This window comes from Schistocerca piceifrons, chromosome X (assembly GCF_021461385.2).
Source record: "Schistocerca piceifrons isolate TAMUIC-IGC-003096 chromosome X, iqSchPice1.1, whole genome shotgun sequence".
Taxonomy (NCBI): domain Eukaryota; kingdom Metazoa; phylum Arthropoda; class Insecta; order Orthoptera; family Acrididae; genus Schistocerca; species Schistocerca piceifrons.
This window is the reverse complement of record NC_060149.1, coordinates 750,857,167-750,878,548: the sequence shown is the minus strand read 5'-3', so window position 1 is coordinate 750,878,548 and position 21,382 is coordinate 750,857,167.

Sequence of the window (21,382 nt, the reverse complement as noted above, 5' to 3'; positions counted from 1 at the left end):
AACTGAAGCTGGGGATGAAAAAGAATCTGTTCATGCTTTTAATTTGCCAAACGAAAGTCAAGTAGCAGCATATGCCAACTATATGTTTTTATAGTTAATCACTAAACACTTTGAATAATATGAATGTATGGAGTCTATTCTTTTGGACATATCTGAAAGGACAGACACCGCACATTCATATAACTGATTTGCCTTGATGGGCAATGAATCCACGACATTCAGTGCAGATGCAGAATTACATCCGACATCATGCCAGGAATCGTGAAGTAGCGAGCATAGAGGATATGGGCAGGGCCTGCAGACAGGTGGTGCAGGATGAGAATGTGGGTTGGCCAAGATCCATGCCAAAACAGTCCATGCATTTGTGATAAACCCCTTGTCTGGGTGGCACAGTGGTTAACACAACTGCCTAGTAAACAAGAAGCCCCAGGTTCGAATCCTGGTTCAGCACACATTTTTACTCATTGTCGCCGATACTGCACAAAGTCCTAAAGCAGCTGAAATCAGTAACTCCTTCCCTTTCCTTTGCTTCCTCCAGTTTACAAAAACACTTACAAAACTTTAACTTTCTTGGTTGGTTGATCTGGGGGAGTGGACCAAACAGTGAGGTCATCAGTCCCATAGAATTAAGGAAGGATGGGGAAAGAAGTCGGTCATACTCTTTCAAAGGAACCATCCCAGCATTAGCCTAAAGCGATTTAAGGAAATTACATAAAACTTAAATCAGGATGGCTGGATGTGAGTTTGAACCATGATCCTCCTGAATGTGAGTCCAGTGTGCTAATCACTGCACCACCTCGCTTGTTTTAACTTTGTCAATAATTGGCAAATTACAATGAAAAATTATTTGTTCAATGAATGTGAAGTCTTTCCAAACATACTTTTGTGTCATAATGCAGTAAAAAACATAATCACTGATTTGTTCAACAATTTGAAGCATTGAAATCAAAATCAAATCAACAAGTTTCGCAGTATCTTCCATTTCCTTTGAAGATGTTGTGAATATGTGTGTAGTACATTTAGATGTGTTTTTGTTTAAACAATACATATTTCAATATTTTTGGTGGTATTTGGAAATATTTCTAAGAAAAATCCCCTAAAATAAGTCTGATTAATTTCAACTTCCTCCTAATCCTCAAAAAGTAGCTTTCAGATATACCAGCTCTCTTAAGAATTGGTGTTCAAGCGATTGTGATGAAATCAGTACATTTTGAAATGATCGCCAGCTGGATTTACTAATATATTGAGTTATTTATGCAATGAAATTTTTCACAGTGGTTCTTTTCATACTAGCATATTGTAATCAAGCCACTTTAAAAAAGGAGACCAAACATCAGTAAGTAACTACTGATCCATGTCATTACCACCAGTATTTTCAAATATTTTCGTAATTATGTTCAACAGAGTTCATTAATACTTTGTAGATGGGAACATACTTACACTCCTGGAAATGGAAAAAAGAACACATTGACACCGGTGTGTCAGACCCACCATACTTGCTCCGGACACTGCGAGAGGGCTGTACAAGCAATGATCACACGCACGGCACAGCGGACACACCAGGAACCGCGGTGTTGGCCGTCGAATGGCGCTAGCCGCGCAGCATTTGTGCACCGCCACCGTCAGTGTCAGCCAGTTTGCCGTGGCATACGGAGCTCCATCGCAGTCTTTAACACTGGTAGCATGCCGCGACAGCGTGGACGTGAACCGTATGTGCAGTTGACGGACTTTGAGCGAGGGCGTATAGTGGGCATGCGGGAGGCCAGGTGGACGTACCGCCGAATTGCTCAACACGTGGGGCGTGAGGTCTCCACAGTACATCGATGTTGTCGCCAGTGGTCGGCGGAAGGTGCACGTGCCCGTCGACCTTGGACCGGACCGCAGCGACGCACGGATGCACGCCAAGACCGTAGGATCCTACGCAGTGCCGTAGGGGACCGCACCGCCACTTCCCAGCAAATTAGAGACACTGTTGCTCCTGGGGTATCGGCGAGGACCATTCGCAACCGTCTCCATGAAGCTGGGCTACGGTCCCGCACACCGTTAGGCCGTCTTCCGCTCACGCCCCAACATCGTGCAGCCCGCCTCCAGTGGTGTCGCGACAGGCGTGAATGGAGGGACGAATGGAGACGTGTCGTCTTCAGCGATGAGAGTCGCTTCTGCCTTGGTGCCAATGATGGTCGTATGCGTGTTTGGCGCCGTGCAGGTGAGCGCCACAATCAGGACTGCATACGACCGAGGCACACAGGGCCAACACCCGGCATCATGGTGTGGGGAGCGATCTCCTACACTGGCCGTACACCACTGGTGATCGTCGAGGGGACACTGAATAGTGCACGGTACATCCAAACCGTCATCGAACCCATCGTTCTACCATTCCTAGACCGGCAAGGGAACTTGCTGTTCCAACAGGACAATGCACGTCCGCATGTATCCCGTGCCACCCAACGTGCTCTAGAAGGTGTAAGTCAACTACCCTGGCCAGCAAGATCTCCGGATCTGTCCCCCATTGAGCATGTTTGGGACTGGATGAAGCGTCGTCTCACGCGGTCTGCACGTCCAGCACGAACGCTGGTCCAACTGAGGCGCCAGGTGGAAATGGCATGGCAAGCCGTTCCACAGGACTACATCCAGCATCTCTACGATCGTCTCCATGGGAGAATAGCAGCCTGCATTGCTGCGAAAGGTGGATATACACTGTACTAGTGCCGACATTGTGCATGCTCTGTTGCCGGTGTCTATGTGCCTGTGGTTCTGTCAGTGTGATCATGTGATGTATCTGACCCCAGGAATGTGTCAATAAAGTTTCCCCATCCTGGGACAATGAATTCACGGTGTTCTTATTTCAATTTCCAGGAGTGTATTAACTAACAGTTTTGATATCAAATAAGGCCTATATTTTCTTTGACAGATTATGTGCTAGAATGAAACAGTTATCTATTACTACCATTGTGATTATTTTGCGACTTGGCTAAAGCTTTTGATTGTTTGAAATTACATTATTATGAAACAGTAGACACAACACGTTCATGGTTTTAATCTTACATGAATAGCAGAAAGTAAAGTCCATTAGTTCCATATCAGTCACACAACAACAGGCATTCAGAATTTGAAGCAATCAGATATGTGTACCACAAGGTTCTATTTTGGATCTCTGTTCTTTCTACATCGACATCTCCATGACGACTCTGCAATTCACACTTTAGTGGTTGGCACACGGTTTTCAAGCCACCATCAGACTATTTCTTTACCGTTCCACTCTCTAACAGAGAGTGGGAAAAATGAACACTTAATTTTTTCTGTATGTGCTCTAGATTTCTCTTATTTTATTATGATCATCATTTCTCCCTATGTAGGTTGGCGACAATAAAAGAGAAAGTTGGTGATTGAAATTTCTTGGAAAGATCTCGCCTTAAGGGAAAAAAAACATTTGTTTTAATAATTGCCGTCCCAACTCGCCTATCATGTCCGTGACACTCACACCTCTACATCGCAACAATACAAAGCGAGGTGCCATTCTCTGAACTTTTTTGATACCCTCCATCAGGATCCCTCTAGATCAGGACGAACAAGGGTAGCGTAGGTAGTCTCTTTAGTAGACCTAGTGATTCTTCTAAGTGTTCTGCCTATAAAACGTAATCTGCCAATGAAATGTATTCTTTGGTTTGCATTCCCTGCAACGTAATCTATCTGACTGCTCCAGCTTAAGTTACTAGTAATTGTAATTGCTAGGTATTTAGTCAAAATGTCAGCCTTTAAATTTGTGTGACTTATCGTGTAAGTGAAGTTTAATGGTTTTCGTTTTGTATTCATATGGATGGCCTCACACTTTTCCTTACTGAGAGACAATTTCCACGTTTCACAACATTCAGATATCATGTGTAAGTAATTTTGCAGTGGTTTTTGAGGTTCTGATGACCTTACTGGATGGTAAATGACAGCATCATCTGTAAACAATGTAATAACGTTACACAGATTACCTCCTAAACCGATTATATGGATTAGGAACACTAGAAGGCTTTTAGTGCTTAATTGGGGAACATAGTATATCAGCTCTGTTTTACTTGATGACTTTCCATCGATTACTACGTCTGTGACATAACTGAAGCGATACTCAGTTGGTACGAAATTTCATTAGAAGTCTCTTGTGAACAACGGTGTCAAAAGGCTTCTGGAAATCTACAAATATGGAGTTAATCTGAGATCCCCTGTCGATAGCATGCATTTGTTCATGCAACAAAAGTGCTACTTGTGTTCCACAAGAACGATATTTTCTGAAGATGTGTTGACTGTGTGTCAATCAACCGTTACCTTCGAGATAATTCATAATGTTCCAACACAGTGTATGTTCCAAAAAACTTATTGCAAATCGATGTTAGTGATATGGCTCTGTAAGTCAACGGTTTCCAGTCTTTTGGCATGAATCTTTTGTAGAACGATTGGTTGTATATGATTGCTAAGTATGGGGCCAAAGTATTAGTGCAGTTGTAAAAGGAACCTTATTGTTATGCTATCCAGGCCAGCAACTCGTGTTTATTAAGTGCTTTAAGCCGCATCACTACACTGATGATATTTACTTCTAAGTAATTCATGTTGGCAATGGATTATAAGTGACACTGGAACATCTATACTGAAAGTCAGAATTTAGTATCAGAATTAAGGAGCTATCAATTACAAAGTTCACTGATAGGCAAAGCAAACTTTGTAAAAGATGTTCCTGATAAGACTTGTATCATAAACTGCTGAGAAATGAAATAATAGAGAAATGTCATTCAAACATTTCAGAATATCAACATTTACTTGATAGCACAAATACATATATAAAAACACATCAAACAATATTTGTTAGGCAATACATAGAGCCTGTTTAGCACATTTGCTATCTTTCTTTTTTTCAGCAATGAAAGATTATCTAATGAAAATTGTTTCCTCGATTTAGATTCTTATTTATACACACTTCATGCTTTTTCTCTGTCCACATATTATACAGATTAAACAACTTTCTGCTTCCAGATATCTAGCCTCCCCTGTTGAAGTACACTCAGTGGAAGAAATGCCCAAGGTAACATGGAACAATTGTGACTGAGCATAAAATCCACCACGATGATGTGAGTGAGGACAACAAAAATAGGTCCTCATCCAATGTAAACAGACGACACTTTGACTCTGACGCCGTGTTTCGTTCAGTCCCACTGTGTTCGATTGATAGCCCATTTGAATGATGCCATTTGAAATGCATTGTGCTATGTTTTGACACTCCGCTCCATTCTGCCAAGTCTTAATTAACCTTCTCATGTTTTTATTCGTTAAGTTAACCATGACATTAACCCATTATGAAGTGAATGTCTCAGGTCGTTTCCAACATGCTGAAGGAATTAGTTCAAGAAATGAGACAGTAAAAGTGGTTCATAGGTTTTGTTATTTGGGCAGCAAAATAACTGATGGTGGCCGAATTACAGAGGTTAAATACAGACAGCCTATAGCAAGTAATAGATTTTTAGAAAGAGGAATTTGTTAACATTTAATGTACATTTAAGTGTTAGGAAATCTTTTCTGAAGGTATTTGTTTGTAATGTAGACTTGTAGAGAAGATGGGTAGAATATAATAGAACAGAATATTTATTCATATCTGAACATATTTAGATGAAATTGGTATGTACACTTCTACAGGTAGTTACAATACAACAGTGATTTTACATGGCTACTTACGTAATTGTGTTACAAGGTGGCTTTTTTAAGGGTAACTACCTTAGGAAAATACATTGTTACACAAACTGATCATTTTTTTGCAAACCCAATATAGTCTGTCACAATGAATCAGTATGTTACTGAAAAATTTCTGTTATTTGAAGAGGGCAACGTCTCACTTAGATCACTGCTAGTCGTTCTTTAGTAAATCCTCCCTACTGTAAGACGAAAAAAAAAAATGGCTCTGAGCACTATGGGACTCAACTGCAGAGGTCATTAGTCCCCTAGAACTTAGAACTAGTTAAACCTAACTAACCTAAGGACATCACAAACATCCATGCTGGAGGCAGGATTCGAACCTGCGACCGTAGCGGTCTTGCGGTTCCAGACTGCAGCGCCTTTAACCGCACGGCCACTTCGGCCGGTGTAAGACAAACAATATTACCTTATTAATTCATATGACATTGTTTTAATGCTACCTCTCTTGTAGCTACATAGGCATAAACTTTTAGCACTTTGTGTATAAACGCTCGCAACTGCAAATAACGTTAAACTATACGACCAATATCATTTCATATTAGTACATTAGTGAAACCTTTTTTTGAATTACGTTGCTACCTGAAACGTGGGGTTAGACTTTACAATATTTGTCTTTAGTTAAGTAAAATGTATGTGTATGTAGACATCTTTTTTGTATATTAATAAAAGTGTAATTTCTCTTTCATGAACCAATGAAAAATATGCTGAGGGAAAAAAATAATATATGAGAATTATCCAGGGGCAATAGTCATAAATATATATGAAAAAAATAGATCGATAGTCTACAAAAGGTAAGGGTCACTTTGTGTGTCTTTGTGTTTTTATTTCGTGTATCAATGAGCCTGCAGTGTATGCTGGTAGTTATCCATTTGTGTAAAGATTCCACAAACAACTCACGATATAATTGCGGCTCAACATCAGCTGCTGATAGTTGTCAACTGTTAGGAATAATTTTTTGCTAGCAGCTGAAGAATTTTTCAGTATGTTTGTATGTCTTTAGACTTAAGTTGTGCAACATTGTGTAATGTGTTACCTAAGTGCAGTGAAATGGTTAGACCAAAAAGGAAAGGTAAAGCTGACATGCAAGAAATTCCAGGTGCAGAATACCACTACACTATATTAGAATCTAATAGTAATGTAATGAGTGACAGGATGACTTCTAAATTATATATCCAAGCAACAGAAGATCATAGTGCGCCTTTAGCCACACTGGATTCTGAACATGATTCAGCTGACAGTGAAAGTGTACCTGCAGTGTTAGATAGACATAAAGGGGCAACAATTGATCCCTTGGCAATAACAAAACCAGAAAACGATTTAATCGCCATGCTGTTACAAAAGCTGGTATTGTGTGAGAAGTAACGAGATGAAAGCCAGGCGATTACAGAAAGGCGACTTCTCACCGACTTTGAAAAACAGTAAGAAGAAATCAAAGAGTTTTAGAGGAGGAATGAGGGCAAAAACAAATTCCTAGGGAATAGTGACATGGTTAAATCATGCACCTAGTACGAGCAAAAAAGCTCTTGTTGAAAGCATCAGGGAAGAATTAGCTAGTAACTGTAGTGAGATCAGCTCTTTGCGAACTATTTGCAAAAATTTATGACAAATTGTGGATCAGCTCAGTGTGGATGTGGCAAACGTGCAGTTAACCCAGGACGATGTAGAAGGAAAATTTGAGTAGTTAACTACATCTATGGATGAGATTAATAAAGATACGAGAGATATTATTAAGGAAGAGATTAAAGCAGAATTGAAGAATGCAGCTGCTGAAGCAGCCTTTGGCAAGGGGAAGACCTGCCAAAGTTTGCAAAAAGAGTTAGAGAGTATAAGGAATCTTGTTCAGTCCATGTTTTCAGCAATGCAAAAACACGACAGAAGTCGTGTTGGAGAACATGAACAGGATGTAAGAAGTAGTAAAAAGTTTGAGCAAAGGAACCTATCTCATATTGTATTACAGTATGGGAACACACCTTTGTCACACTTTGGATTTGCACCCATGTTTCATGGAGATGTGGGTCAAGTTAGCCCACATTTTAAGGAAGTGAGTAAGGGTATGATCAGCATAGAATCAACCATGCCAACGTTGACAGTCTAATGGAGGAAGAAACTTAAGAAGGCTGTGGTAGTTTCAGATGTTTAACCAGGGTAAGAAAATAATTCATCTTGTAGTTTTTATTAAAGACTTAAGTAGTATTTTGCCTCAGTTGTGGACCGAATGGCAAAAGATTCCGATTGCAATTTCACACATAACGGGAGATGCCTCTTTGTGGACAGTCCACACTGCTGATAGTTGCAATACCTTCACTGAATTTGGGAAGTGTTTTTAGGACGTTACTGGACAAGTTCTGTGCAAGAACGGTCGAGAAAACTTGTATATAGCCCAGAGATCTATAACCCTAAGAAAGGGTTGTTTCATTTCTGTTATATTAGATGGATGATTTAGTGATTGCATGCATTCTGTGACTGGAAACATAAATAAGCTTTGAAGGCATATGATCTGTTGAGTTAGGAGGTAGATTATTATAAATTGTTTCAAATGGAATGATGTAGTCGACTCGTTTGGTTTGCTTAGCGTGAGCACAAGATCTTGTAAATCGATTCAGCTCTCGAAATATGCTCTATGCCGGATGACTTAGACTGAGGAGGGATATTAAAATATGCTTTATATCCTTTGTAACGGCACAAATTTTTTCCAGTTCCTGCTTACAAAATAGGAAGCATTATCAGGTAATAAGGAAATGGTTTTTCCTGTCATTGGTTGGAAACCAGAAAAAATTCTATTCAAAACTGAAATGGATCTTGCAGATTTTATTGGGTTCACATTTACGTATTTACTAAAGACAGATGTCATACATAGTGACTGAGTATGTAACACGTCCCACAGGAAGTTGGAAGGGGTCCTATTATATCCAAAGCATTGACTTGCAAGTGCTTTATCGGCAATATTGGATGCAGCTCCGTTTTGTTGCACACGTTTATGGGTTTTGCCGTTTGGAAAAAAAGCAAGGTCTTATAAACATCTGTACTTGCTTCTTCAAGTTGGGGTAATGACAAAACTGGGTTATCTTGTATGTGTATTTTTTATGCCAAAATGTCCCCAGGTATTATGGGTGTATGAAACAAAGGTGACTAGTAGGCATACACACACACAAATTCCATTTATCAGGTTTAGTGTTATGTCTATAGTATAACACTTTTTCATGCACCTGGTAGTGTTGACTAAACACAAACACAGGATCATTTCTTAACGTTTCGTTTATGTTTTTCCTCACAGAGTCTGCGTCCTGCACGTATTCAGGGCTCATTGTCTGTACATAGCATCGTTGATTAGAAGTACCTTGTATTCTGACAAGTTTTCTACCAAGTTGGTGAATTCCACCACTATTTTATACTGCCCACTCACATGATATCGAAGTCATATTCCTATAAGGAAGAGGCTGCACATGCAGGAACTTGCATGACGAAAGGAAACTGAGCGCCTGGTGGTCGCAGAATACCTTAACATGTTTTCCATAAACATAATAATGATGCTTTTTAAATGCCCACACTATAACGAGGGCCTCGAGTTCTGTCACTGAATATGCTCGTTCACACCCTGACAGGAATCTACTCACGAAAGCAATGACTCTAACTTTAGTTTTCCCAGATGTTTGATACTTCTGGAAGGGGCACACGCCCAAGCCACAGCCTGAAGCATCCGTTGCCAGACAGAAATCGTTACTCATGTCTTCGTGTTGCAGCATTCATGAATTACCCAGGGCATCCTTAACACCACTGTATGCTGTCTCGCATTCGGTTCAGTGGCAATGAGCATTTTTTTGTCAGCAAGCATAAAAGCGCATCGTTATTTAGTAACTACACTTGCATAAATGCCTAAAAAATCAGCTGAGTCCTGAAACTGCTTTTAATTTTCTCTTGAACTTGAGATATGGAAAATTTTTAATTGCGTCCATCTTTCCTTGTTCATGTACAATTCCACTGAGTAAGATTATATGCTCAGAGACTTTATATGTTCACGTCCGACTGTGGGCTTCTTCAAGTTAACTGTGACACCGGTATTTGCAAACGTAGACTGTCTCAACAAGTTCCACATGTTCTTGTCAAGCATTTGTGGCTATAAGTAAGTCCTCTACATAGACAGTTACCTTGTCTAGAAGTTCTGGCCCCAACACAGCGTCAAGTACAGCAATAAATATAGCTGTACTTACATTGCAACCAAAAGGTAACGTCTTAAGCTGGTAACTAGGTCCATCAAATGCGAAAGCAGTGGACTTTTTCGGTGACTCTGACAACGGAATCTGTCAACAAGAAGAACGCATGTCGATCGAGGTAAGATATTTTGTTCTGTAAAACCTTTGAATCTGTTCTTCTAAGTTTTCTGATCTAGTGTGCACTTTAATAATGACTGTATGTTCATGCATCGAGTACTAGGTGAATGCTTCCATCTGCTTTTGTAATAGCCAGCAATGGACTACTGTAAAGTGCGGCTGATGTTTTTGTTACACTCCAAGCCAACATCTTTCTTATCTCCGTCGTGACAGCCTCTTTTTGGGTTCACAACGCCGAGTACGCATCACGACAGTAGGTCTGATGCTTGTAAACTTGCGTATCATATACATATCCACGGATACCACCACGTTTTTCTGAAAATATCTCTTCATGTTGATGCAGCAACTTTGTCAAACTTAGGTAGTCAGATTCAACTACGTACTTTGGATTCAATCAAATTGACAATTTGCTGTGTTACCTGCATGTGACTAGTTTTCGATCTGACAATAGGCCACCTTTGCCTACTAATAATACGATCGATCGGGTTCGCCATGCTCATGCTACATGACAAAACTTGCTATGAATATCTACGGTTTTAACCATTTCCAGTGCTAATTTCTTTACCTGGTCCATCAGGCTAGTAAGTCCACGTGAGAGGTCGATCTGTGCATATCCCTTGTGCATAAAATGCCGTCCCAGGATAACAGGGATCGTTAAATTATTTACCAATAGAAAAGTGCATACTATTGCTCCATTTCCAAATATCCCTTCAACCTGCACCTGGCGCTTAATTCTTTGACCATTTACACTGATGGCTCCAACTCGTTTACAATTTTGCACAGGCAACATGGGCAGCCTTTTAAATTGATTCACATGTCTAAAGAAACTGGTATCCCTAACCAAAACCAATGCCTCAGTATCAGTTGCCAATCGTACTTGAATGTCATTTATGCTACCATTTACTGCAGCTTGGATTTTCCAGACACTTTCTTTATGACAGTTATGGGTTTCTTGGACAGTTCCCATCTGAGGTCTTGTCCATCATTATACCTTACCATGTTTGGAACATTGTACTGTGTGCCTTCTCCCTGTGTCATGATCGCCTGCTGAATGCTTACAGAGACTGTGCATAGTTTGACACTGATGAAGGTTTACTCTGATTATTATCAGTCACCTCCACAATATGTGCACTATGTAGCTGTGTTTGATGTTGAGTATTTTGCTACGAAGCCTGTCAGTGCGACTGATGTCCTGCATCAGGTATCGGAAATGCAGTGACATGATGAACTGGTACATACTGAGGTTGTTGTGGGTTCCATCCATTGGGTCCGGGGTTCCACCATGTCCCTCAAGAAGATCACATGTTTTTATATCTATTTGAATTAAACCCATCTTAATTTAGCCTTTGAAGATTAGAATTGTTATAGTTATTCTGGTTGCTGCTACTGCTGGTGTTACCAAACTGCAGCCTACCATTATTATTGTTTGTGCTACTATTTGACTCCTGATTATGGTAGCTGTTATTTCCATTTTCATTGTTACTCGGTCTGAAACCACTTCCCCTTTGATTACCATCACCTCATTGGCTGTTGTGGTTCCAGGAACACTCTCCATTACTGTGGTTTCCCACATCGTTCTCACTCGAACTCGTCGCATCCTCCTGTATGAAGTCTAAAGAATCGATCGCAGAAAAAAAATTTCGAAATCTTAGTTGGGTGCATGAAATAGTTTCTCTCTAACCGAGACTGGTAGCGTGCCTTTAGTGTTCATAAAAAATTCCTGTGTGTTATTGCCTCGTCCCAATATCATGTCATATTCAAGTAGTGTCTTGCCAAGCAAGCTAGGCTATGTAAGAAACAGTTTGACAAAAGATTAACAAAAACACAATGTTGGAGATTTTGTGTTGCTTGGATACCATCTGAAGGCATCCCTAATTAAAAATAAAAAATGGTTTTTATTGTACAATGGCCACATAGCATTCTCCACATACCTAATGATGGTTGCTTTGTGCTGGGAAATCCTAATAATAATAAAGTAAGACGATTATATTCTCACCTGGATCTCAAGAGGTTTTATACATAAAAGAAATTAATTTCCCGAACCAGCAACCAAACATTATATATATATATATATATATATATATATTTGTGTGTGTGTGTGTGTGTATAAGAAAAAATACCTATAACCGCTCTACACATGCACACACACACACACACAGACACACACACACACACACACACACACACACACATATATATATATATATATATATATATATATATATATATATATATATATATATATATATATATATTCTTTTTAGTATTATGTACTTATAATATATGTGTATGTTTAGTTGTAAATGCATAATAATTTTCATACCAGTGACAAAAAGCTAATTAGAGATTGCTTATGCAAGAAAATTTTGTTTTTTTTTGAGTAAACCCTGAGATATTATTTGAAGTGAGAACCACACTCTTGTTATTTAATGGAGTAGTTTTAATTTCTTTTTATAAAGATTTCGTTTCACATTCATGTATATGAGTCCAATAAAAGAGGCTCTACAAACACAAACAGCACTTTAATCTGGATGGAGGGACATTCACAGTGTAATTACGTGTATAGGTAGTTAAAAAAAGCAGTCAAATCCTTTTTAAGAGTAATAAACTGTGAAAGCATGAAGTCAGTTTCATAAGTTGCGAGACACACTGTATCCATGCAGCGCACAGCTATGAACATTCCATGCATTTGCTCGGAAGCTGCGAGCGCTGCTGACGCTGACATATGAAGTAGATATAAATATTCGGCATTTTCATTACGAAATACACTCATTCTAGTGCAAAACATAGTGCTCAGCGTGCAAGGCAAAGTGTCATAAGCGAATAGCACACCCACTGAGATAACCGAGCACAGCATCAACATAAACAGTGATATTGAAAAACTAGGTGTGAGTAGAGTTTGGATTTAAATGACATTAATCCTTCCCTTGCAGTGTATTAAAGTGTCTATTGGGTGAACTGAAACTATCCATTATTTTCATGACCATTCTACGAGATATGGTTCTGGAGAGGTTTGCAGTGTGGACTACGTGGAAAGCAGAGTGGTGCAAGCTCCAGCTCCTCTCACAGTCGAGTCCACGTAATGTTCTGGTGAGCCCAGTTTCTGGCTAGCCGATTGTCACGAACTAACAACTATTTACAAACAATGTCACTAACAAAGAAGACAGTAAATTTCGTTTAATAATATGAATGTATGATCACTGCAAAATTTCAACAACTGCCATATCTCACGTAAACATCTACAAACCAACTTTTCAACAGCAAAATGTTCTCACAACATATTTTCAATTGTGGCTGATGTCCCTAAATTATGATTTTTGGTTCATGTGTAATCATAGTTATGTGTTTGAAAACCAATCCACATGGAATTACAGTGACTCATGAACTTAATAATCACACAGTCAGATGATGTAGATTGAAGGCTCCAGTAAACCCAAATGGGGGAGCATTTACAACTACATCCTGGGGACCTTACAAATTTTTTTCCGAGCTGTATTCACAGCGACTTACCCTGCACAGTAAACTACACCCAAGATGTTAACATCAAACATAACTGTTCTCATTATCACAATGATTGTATACATTTGTCTGGTATATGATTACCGTATGAAATGAAGAATATTTAATGTTCAACACTTGCATGATGGCAAAAACAAGTGTATTTTCTTACTTATTATCTACTTTGAAAAGTATTTGATTGTTGTTATCGATGTAAATATTAGCTTTTTCCAGTCAATGAGGTGGAAATGTTAAAGCCACATAAGTTATATGATGGACAAAACATTTCCAGTGGGCTTTGTAGCGTCTTCTGGAAAAAATTAGTGAAAAGTACAAGAGAACTCTGTGAAAATGGCGTAAAAACAGAGACACGAGGCAGAGGTTTTGTTGGGGTTTGCAAATGGATACCCAAGTCGGATCTATGATGTGACGAAACCAAAGAATACTTAAAGACAAATGTTTCTTTTGTAATGTAGAAGCTATGGTCTTCTTTGTGATTATTCTGCTTTGTTTATTATCACTGCACGATTGTGCTATCTGGATGCTCTTATTTTGCTCAGCTGATAAAAGGTATCTACAACAGGAAATTGGGTATTTGTTACCTTGAAACTATAACTTATGTTTGCTACAGTGATATGTGATTTTATTTATGTAAAAATTAATATTCTGTCTCTCTGAGTTATGCAGAATTAATTTCAGATAAAGATTTTCACTGTTGGCAGACATTTATGCTTGGCTTACTAAGTTGCTTAAATACATTCAGCTTATTCAGAGAAAAACGAAGTCATTACTAAAGACGAGTTATTACATTAGTGCAGCTATTAAGATTTTCCAGACTTTCAGTAAATTTTAGGTGCACCAGACTGCAGACTGACAAATATGTGCCAGCATTAACGCAGCTAAGGCTTTTATCTCCTGTCAAAAGTGTTAAACGTTCTCCTTAGGTTTAAGTAAAAGCTACATTACATGCACAACATATATAGAGGACCACATTTTCCCTATAAATAAGAGAATGTCATGTTATTGATTGAAAGTTACTATTATTTGAAGAGGGCACTATCTCACTGAGATCACTTCTAGCCACTCTTTAGGAAATTCTCCTTACTGTGAGATGAACAATATCAAATTAGGAATTCATATAACAGTGTTATAATTCGATCTGTCTTATAACTATGTGGATAAATTGTTGGTTCATTGTGTATAAAAGCTACAACTGCAAATAACGTTAAAATATATGATGAATATCGTTTCATCTTAGTACATTAGTTAAACCCTTTTTAAAATTACAATATCATGTTAATATCGTTGTAGCTATACAATCTGTAAATAATCATAGTAATCATAAACTTTATCGCCATTTAGTCTTATACAATATGGAATAGCAGTGCACAAATGATTTCATGTTTTAAATTCCTTCACTGCATAGAAAACTTTTTTACCCACTTTGTTATTGTACTTTTAAATACATTCAGGGGCACTGAGTGGGCATTCTTAGGTAATTTGTTAAAGTATGTGAGTTTCCCCACAGCTGTTGTCGAATTTTGCTGGTCTAGCATGTGGCTTGTTAATTTCATGTCTATTTGTAATGTTATAATGGTGTACTGACATCCTAATATCACAATTATTCTGGTTTTCTTCGGTGTATATTAGGCAACTGTAAATACATAAACTATTTACTGTTGTAATATTCATTACCTTGAAATAATGTCTACAAGATTTTCGTGGTGTGAGTCCCATAATTCATATGATGGTCTTTTTTGTCATTTAAATACAGTCTTTGATCCAGTTGAATTTCATCCTAACAAAACTCCATATGTTAGATGCATATAGCACCAGAGTTTGTTTCACAGCCTCTCATCTTATACAGCACATAAACCCACACATATGGGTCTGGAGCATATCCCAGCTTAGACTTTCATCTAACTGGAATGCAAGAAGATTCACTGATTTATTTTCATTCTTAGGGATGTGCTGATTAAATACAATGTTTTCTGTTTTGCTACTGTTTATATGTAATGCATTAACCTCAAATGAGGAGGTACACCACCATTCTATTGCTATGGCAACATTCATTTGTGACTCATCCATGTAAGATGGATGTAGAGGAATTATGGGCAAAGTTTCAGCATATTGTAAGTCTGGAGAATTATGTGCCTAGTAAATGGATAAAGGATGGAAAAGATTCACCATTGTTTAATAACCAAATTCAGAAGATGCTGAGGAAGCAAAAAAATGGTTCAAATGGCTCTGAGCACTATGGGACTTAACATCTATGCTCATCAGTCCCCTAGAACTTAGAATTACTTAAACCTAACTAACCTAAGGACATCACACAACACCCAATCATCACGAGGCAGAGAAAGTCCCTGACCCCGCCGGGAATCGAACCCGGGAACCTGTGCGTGGGAAGCGAGAATGCTACTGCCCGACCACGAGCTGTGGACTGCTGAGGAAGCAGTCGATGTTAAACTCTCAGTTCCAAAGAGAATGCACAAATGTCGACAAGGAAATGTTCGTAGAGATTCGTATCTCTGTGAAAAGATCTATGCACAAAACATACAACAACTACCACCATCGCACCTCAACAAAAGATCTGGCAGTGAACCTGAGAACATTCTTGTTCTATGTAAAATCGCTAAGTGTGTCTGAGTTTTCTATTCAGTCCTTTGTTGACCAGTTTGGTGTGGCAGTTGAAGACAGTGAAATGAAAGCCGAAGTTTTAAATTTTACTTTCAAGAAATCGTTCACACAGGAAAATCGTGTAAATATACCGTCATTTGACCATTGGACAGACTCCCGTAAGGACAACATAGTAATAAGAAACCCTGGCATAGAGAAATAATGGAAAGATTTGAGAGTAAATAAATCATCAGTTCCAGATGGAATCCCAGTTTGGTTTTACGAAGAGTGCTCTATGGCATCGGCCCCTTACCTAGCCTGCATTTATCGTAAATCTGTTGCCCAGCACAAAGTTCAAAGTGACTGGAAAAAAGTGGAGAAGACTCCAGTATATGAGAGGGGTAAAGGAACGGACTCATAAAATTACAGACCGCTATACCTCACTTCAGTTTGCTGCAGAGTCCCTCAACATATTCTCAGTTCCAATATATGTAACTTTTATACTGCCAACTATGGATGAAGGGCAATAGGCAAATTTCATATTTCTAGATATCTGTAAAGTATTTGACCTGGTGGCCCATTGCAGGCTGTAACGAAGGTATGAGCATATGGAATAAGTTCACAAATGTGTGAGTGGCTGGAAGACTTCGTAAGTCATAGAACCAAGTATGTTGTCTTTGACAGCGAGTGTTCATCAGAGACAAGGGTATTGCTAGGAGTACGCCACGAAAGTGCAGTAGAACCACTGTTGTTTTCTGGATGCACAAAGGATTTGATGGACAGGGTGAGCAGCAATATGCAGTTGTTTGCTGATGGTGCTGTGGTGTACGTTTAAGTGTCGAAGTTGAGTGACTGTAGGAAGATAAAAGACAGCTTAGACAAACTTTATAGTTGGTGTGATGAATGGCAGGTAGCCCTAAATGTGGAAAAATGTAAGTTAATGTGGATGGGTAGGAACAACAAACCTGTAATTTTCGAATTCAGTATTACTAGTGTCCTGTTCGACTCAATCAAGTGGTTTAAATACCTGGGCGTAACGTTACAAAACGATATGAAATGAAATGGGCGTGTGAGAACTGTGGTAGGGAAGGCGAATGGTCGACTTCACTTTATTGAGAGAATTTTAGGAGAGAGTGGTTCACCTGTAAAGAAGACCGCATATACAACGTTGGTGCTACGTATCTTTGAGTATAGTTCGAGTGTTTGTGATCCGTATCAGGTCAGACTGATGGAAGACATCGAAGCAATTCAGAGGTGGGCTGCTAGATTTGTTACCAGTGGGTTTGAACGAGTAAGTGTTACAGAGAGGCTTTGGGAACTTAAATGGTAATCTCTGGAGAGAAGGCGACGTTCCTTCCAATAAACACTATTGAGAAAATTTAGAGAAACGGCATTTGAGGCTGACTGCCAAAAGACTCTACTGCCACCAACATAAAAAGCACGTGATGACCACAAAGATAAGATATGACAAAATTAGGACTCATACGGAGGCATGTAACCAGTCGTTTGTCCCTCGCTCTATTTGCAAGTGGAACAGGAAAGGCAATGACAAGTAGTAGTACAGGGTACTCTCCGCTACACACCGTATGGTGGCTTGTGAAGAATCTAAGTAGATGTAGATGTTGTTATTCTGAGCAATTAATGTGTTGTCGTCTGCATATAGTACAATGTCACAGGGCAATATGGAGGGCAGGGCTTTTATACACTCCTGGAAATTGAAATAAGAACACCGTGAATTCATTGTCCCAGGAAGGGGAAACTTTATTGACACATTCCTGGGGTCAGATACATCACATGATCACACTGACAGAACCACAGGCACATAGACACAGGCAACAGAGCATGCACAATGTCGGCACTAGTACAGTGTATATCCACCTTTCGCAGCAATGCAGGCTGCTATTCTCCCATGGAGACGATCGTAGAGATGCTGGATGTAGTCCTGTGGAACGGCTTGCCGTGCCATTTCCACTTGGCGCCTCAGTTGGACCAGCGTTCGTGCTGGACGTGCAGACCGCGTGAGACGACGCTTCATCCAGTCCCAAACATGCTCAATGGGGGACAGATCCGGAGATCTTGCTGGCCAGGGTAGTTGACTTACACCTTCTAGAGCACGTTGGGTGGTATGGGATACATGCGGACGTGCATTGTCCTGTTGGAACAGCAAGTTCCCTTGCCGGTCTAGGAATGGTAGAACGATGGGTTCGATGACGGTTTGGATGTACCGTGCACTATTCAGTGTCCCCTCGACGATCACCAGTGGTGTACGGCCAGTGTAGGAGATCGCTCCCCACACCATGATGCCGGGTGTTGGCCCTGTGTGCCTCGGTCGTATGCAGTCCTGATTGTGGCGCTCACCTGCACGGCGCCAAACACGCATACGACCATCATTGGCACCAAGGCAGAAGCGACTCTCATCGCTGAAGACGACACGTCTCCATTCGTCCCTCCATTCACGCCTGTCGCGACACCACTGGAGGCGGGCTGCACGATGTTGGGGCGTGAGCGGAAGACGGCCTAACGGTGTGCGGGACCGTAGCCCAGCTTCATGGAGACGGTTGCGAATGGTCCTCGCCGATACCCCAGGAGCAACAGTGTCCCTAATTTGCTTGGAAGTGGCGGTGCGGTCCCCTACGGCACTGCGTAGGATCCTACGGTCTTGGCGTGCATCCGTGCGTCGCTGCGGTCCGGTCCCAGGTCGACGGGCACGTGCACCTTCCGCCGACCACTGGCGACAACATTGATGTACTGTGGAGACCTCACGCCCCATGTGTTGAGCAATTCGGCGGTACGTCCACCCGGCCTCCCGCATGCCCATTATACGCCCTTGCTCAAAGTCCGTCAACTGCACATACGGTTCACGTCCACGCTGTCGCGGCATGCTACCAGTGTTAAAGACTGCGATGGAGCTCCGTATGCCACGGCAAACTGGCTGACACTGACGGCGGCGGTGTACAAATGCTGCGCGGCTAGCGCCATTCGACGGCCAACACCGCGGTTCGTGGTGTGTCCGCTGTGCCGTGCGTGTGATCATTGCTTGTACAGCCCTCTCGCAGTGTCCGGAGCAAGTATGGTGGCTCTGACACACTGGTGTCAATGTGTTCTTTTTTCCATTTCCAGGAGTGTATATACAGGGTGGTCAGAAGATATCAGAAAAGCTTGTAGGGACATTGCATGGCAGGCTGTACTAAGACATAAAAGTTGAGAAAAAAATTCGATACCTTGCCACCATGTCCTAGTTATTTAGCATTAAAATTAGGCAATCACCTCGTCATGCACGCAAATTCTGATAACCCTGTGCAATGAACAGAAAGTGTCCAAGTATGGAGTTCTGTGGCATTCCTTTTTTAACAAGTATAAAATCTGATTTTTGGTCGTTCACACACTCTAACTGTATTCTATTGCTTAGGTATCACTGCAGTAGGAGGAGAGCTTTCTCCCCTACTCCACTGTGCTGTAGTTTTCTTATTAGGATAGTATAGGGAAGATTTTCCTTAAATCCAATAGTGTCGCAGAACTTATTGACTTATTCTCAAAGCAGTCATATACTTCTGTCATGATACTATCAACTCCTTTCACAGTAGAGGGAGTAGATCTAAATCCATAGTGTGCAGGGCAGATTAGGTCATTAAATTCAAAATATTGATTCATCTGCTGGTGTATACAGTGCTCTGTTATTTTAGAAATAATAGGGACTACTGAAATGGGTCAGTAATTGTCAGGTGATATTATGCTATCTTTCTTATGAACCAGCTCGATTGTGGATATTTTTAGGCATTATGAGTACACTCCCCCTGTTGACAATTTGTTTATAATTTTGATAAGGGCATTGTTATCTCTTTCCTTATTTGTTTGATAATAAATTTAGAAAAGCCATAGAGATCTTCCCTTCAGAAATTACTGAGTCTAGCTATTGCTTCACTGTCATGTCGCAAGTTACATAACTCCATTCAAAAAATTCAGATGCCTTATTGAGTAATGGTGGCAGTAGTGCTTCTGCCTTGCTCACATTATCCTGATATAGGATTGGTAAAATATTTATTTAGTGGATCACAAGGAACTGGAATACTGTAATCTTTCTGTTGATAATTTATTTCAGTTCTGATTGCTGCTTTACATTTATTTAAAGAGTCAAGAATGTATCCATCATTGGTCTTGCGTTTTGCTGCCTTGGCTGCATACCTTTAGTGCGTTTTTATGATCTTGTATTTATCCCTATGTGCTTTACTGTTGTGTGACTTGTCATAAATACAGGAGCATCAAAATTTTTAAGTCTTTGAGCTGTGGTGTGTACCAATGTTTCAAACTTTCCAGTTTAGAATAGGGGTTACGCTTGTAATGTTTCTTGTCATACCTAAGGCATATTTCTTCAAAGATTTCAATTACCACTTCTAAAAATGTTTTGGTTGACTTATTAGGAGCCATAACATCTATATGTAGTTCATTCCAGTCTATTAATGTTAGTCTAGATTTTAGTTTGTTTGGCTTCTGTGCATTTGTGGGCCTGATTATTCTTTCCTGACTAGTATCTGTTTTATGATTCAAAGGAATTCTAATCTACAGCACTTCATGGGCGGAAATACATATTATGATTGTATTAAACTGATATATTTTCATACGAAAATTATGGATAATGTTATCCAAACATGCATTCAGTCTGGTGGCCTTGTCATTCATACAGTAAAAATTTGTGACCTTAATGTATTGAGTAAATTGCTTACAATGTTCCTGCAAAACCTAATGTCTATATTAATATCACCAAATATTAAAACTCTGCTGTTTTTATACTTGAGATACGAGGGCCGTTCAGAAAGTAACCTCCGGTTGATTTAAAAAAATACACCAAGTTAAATAAAAATATTTTAATATATACATCTTACAACTACATCTTTGCACTATTCTTCTACATAGTCTCCATAGCGATTGAGGCACTTATCGTATCTCTTCACAAGCTTTGAAATTCCTTCTGCATAAAAATCACCCGCTTGTGCCTGGAGCCAGCCTGTGACCGCATCTTTGAGCTCTTCGCCGTCATCAAACCGCTGTGACCCGAGCCATTTCTTCAAATGCATGAAGAGGTGATAATCACTTGGCGCCAGGTCTGGGCTGTAAGGTGGATGGTTGATAACGTCCCACTTGAAGGACTCAAGAAGGGCCGTTGTTCTGCGAGCAGAGTGAGGACGGGCGTTATCGTGCAAAAAAACGATACC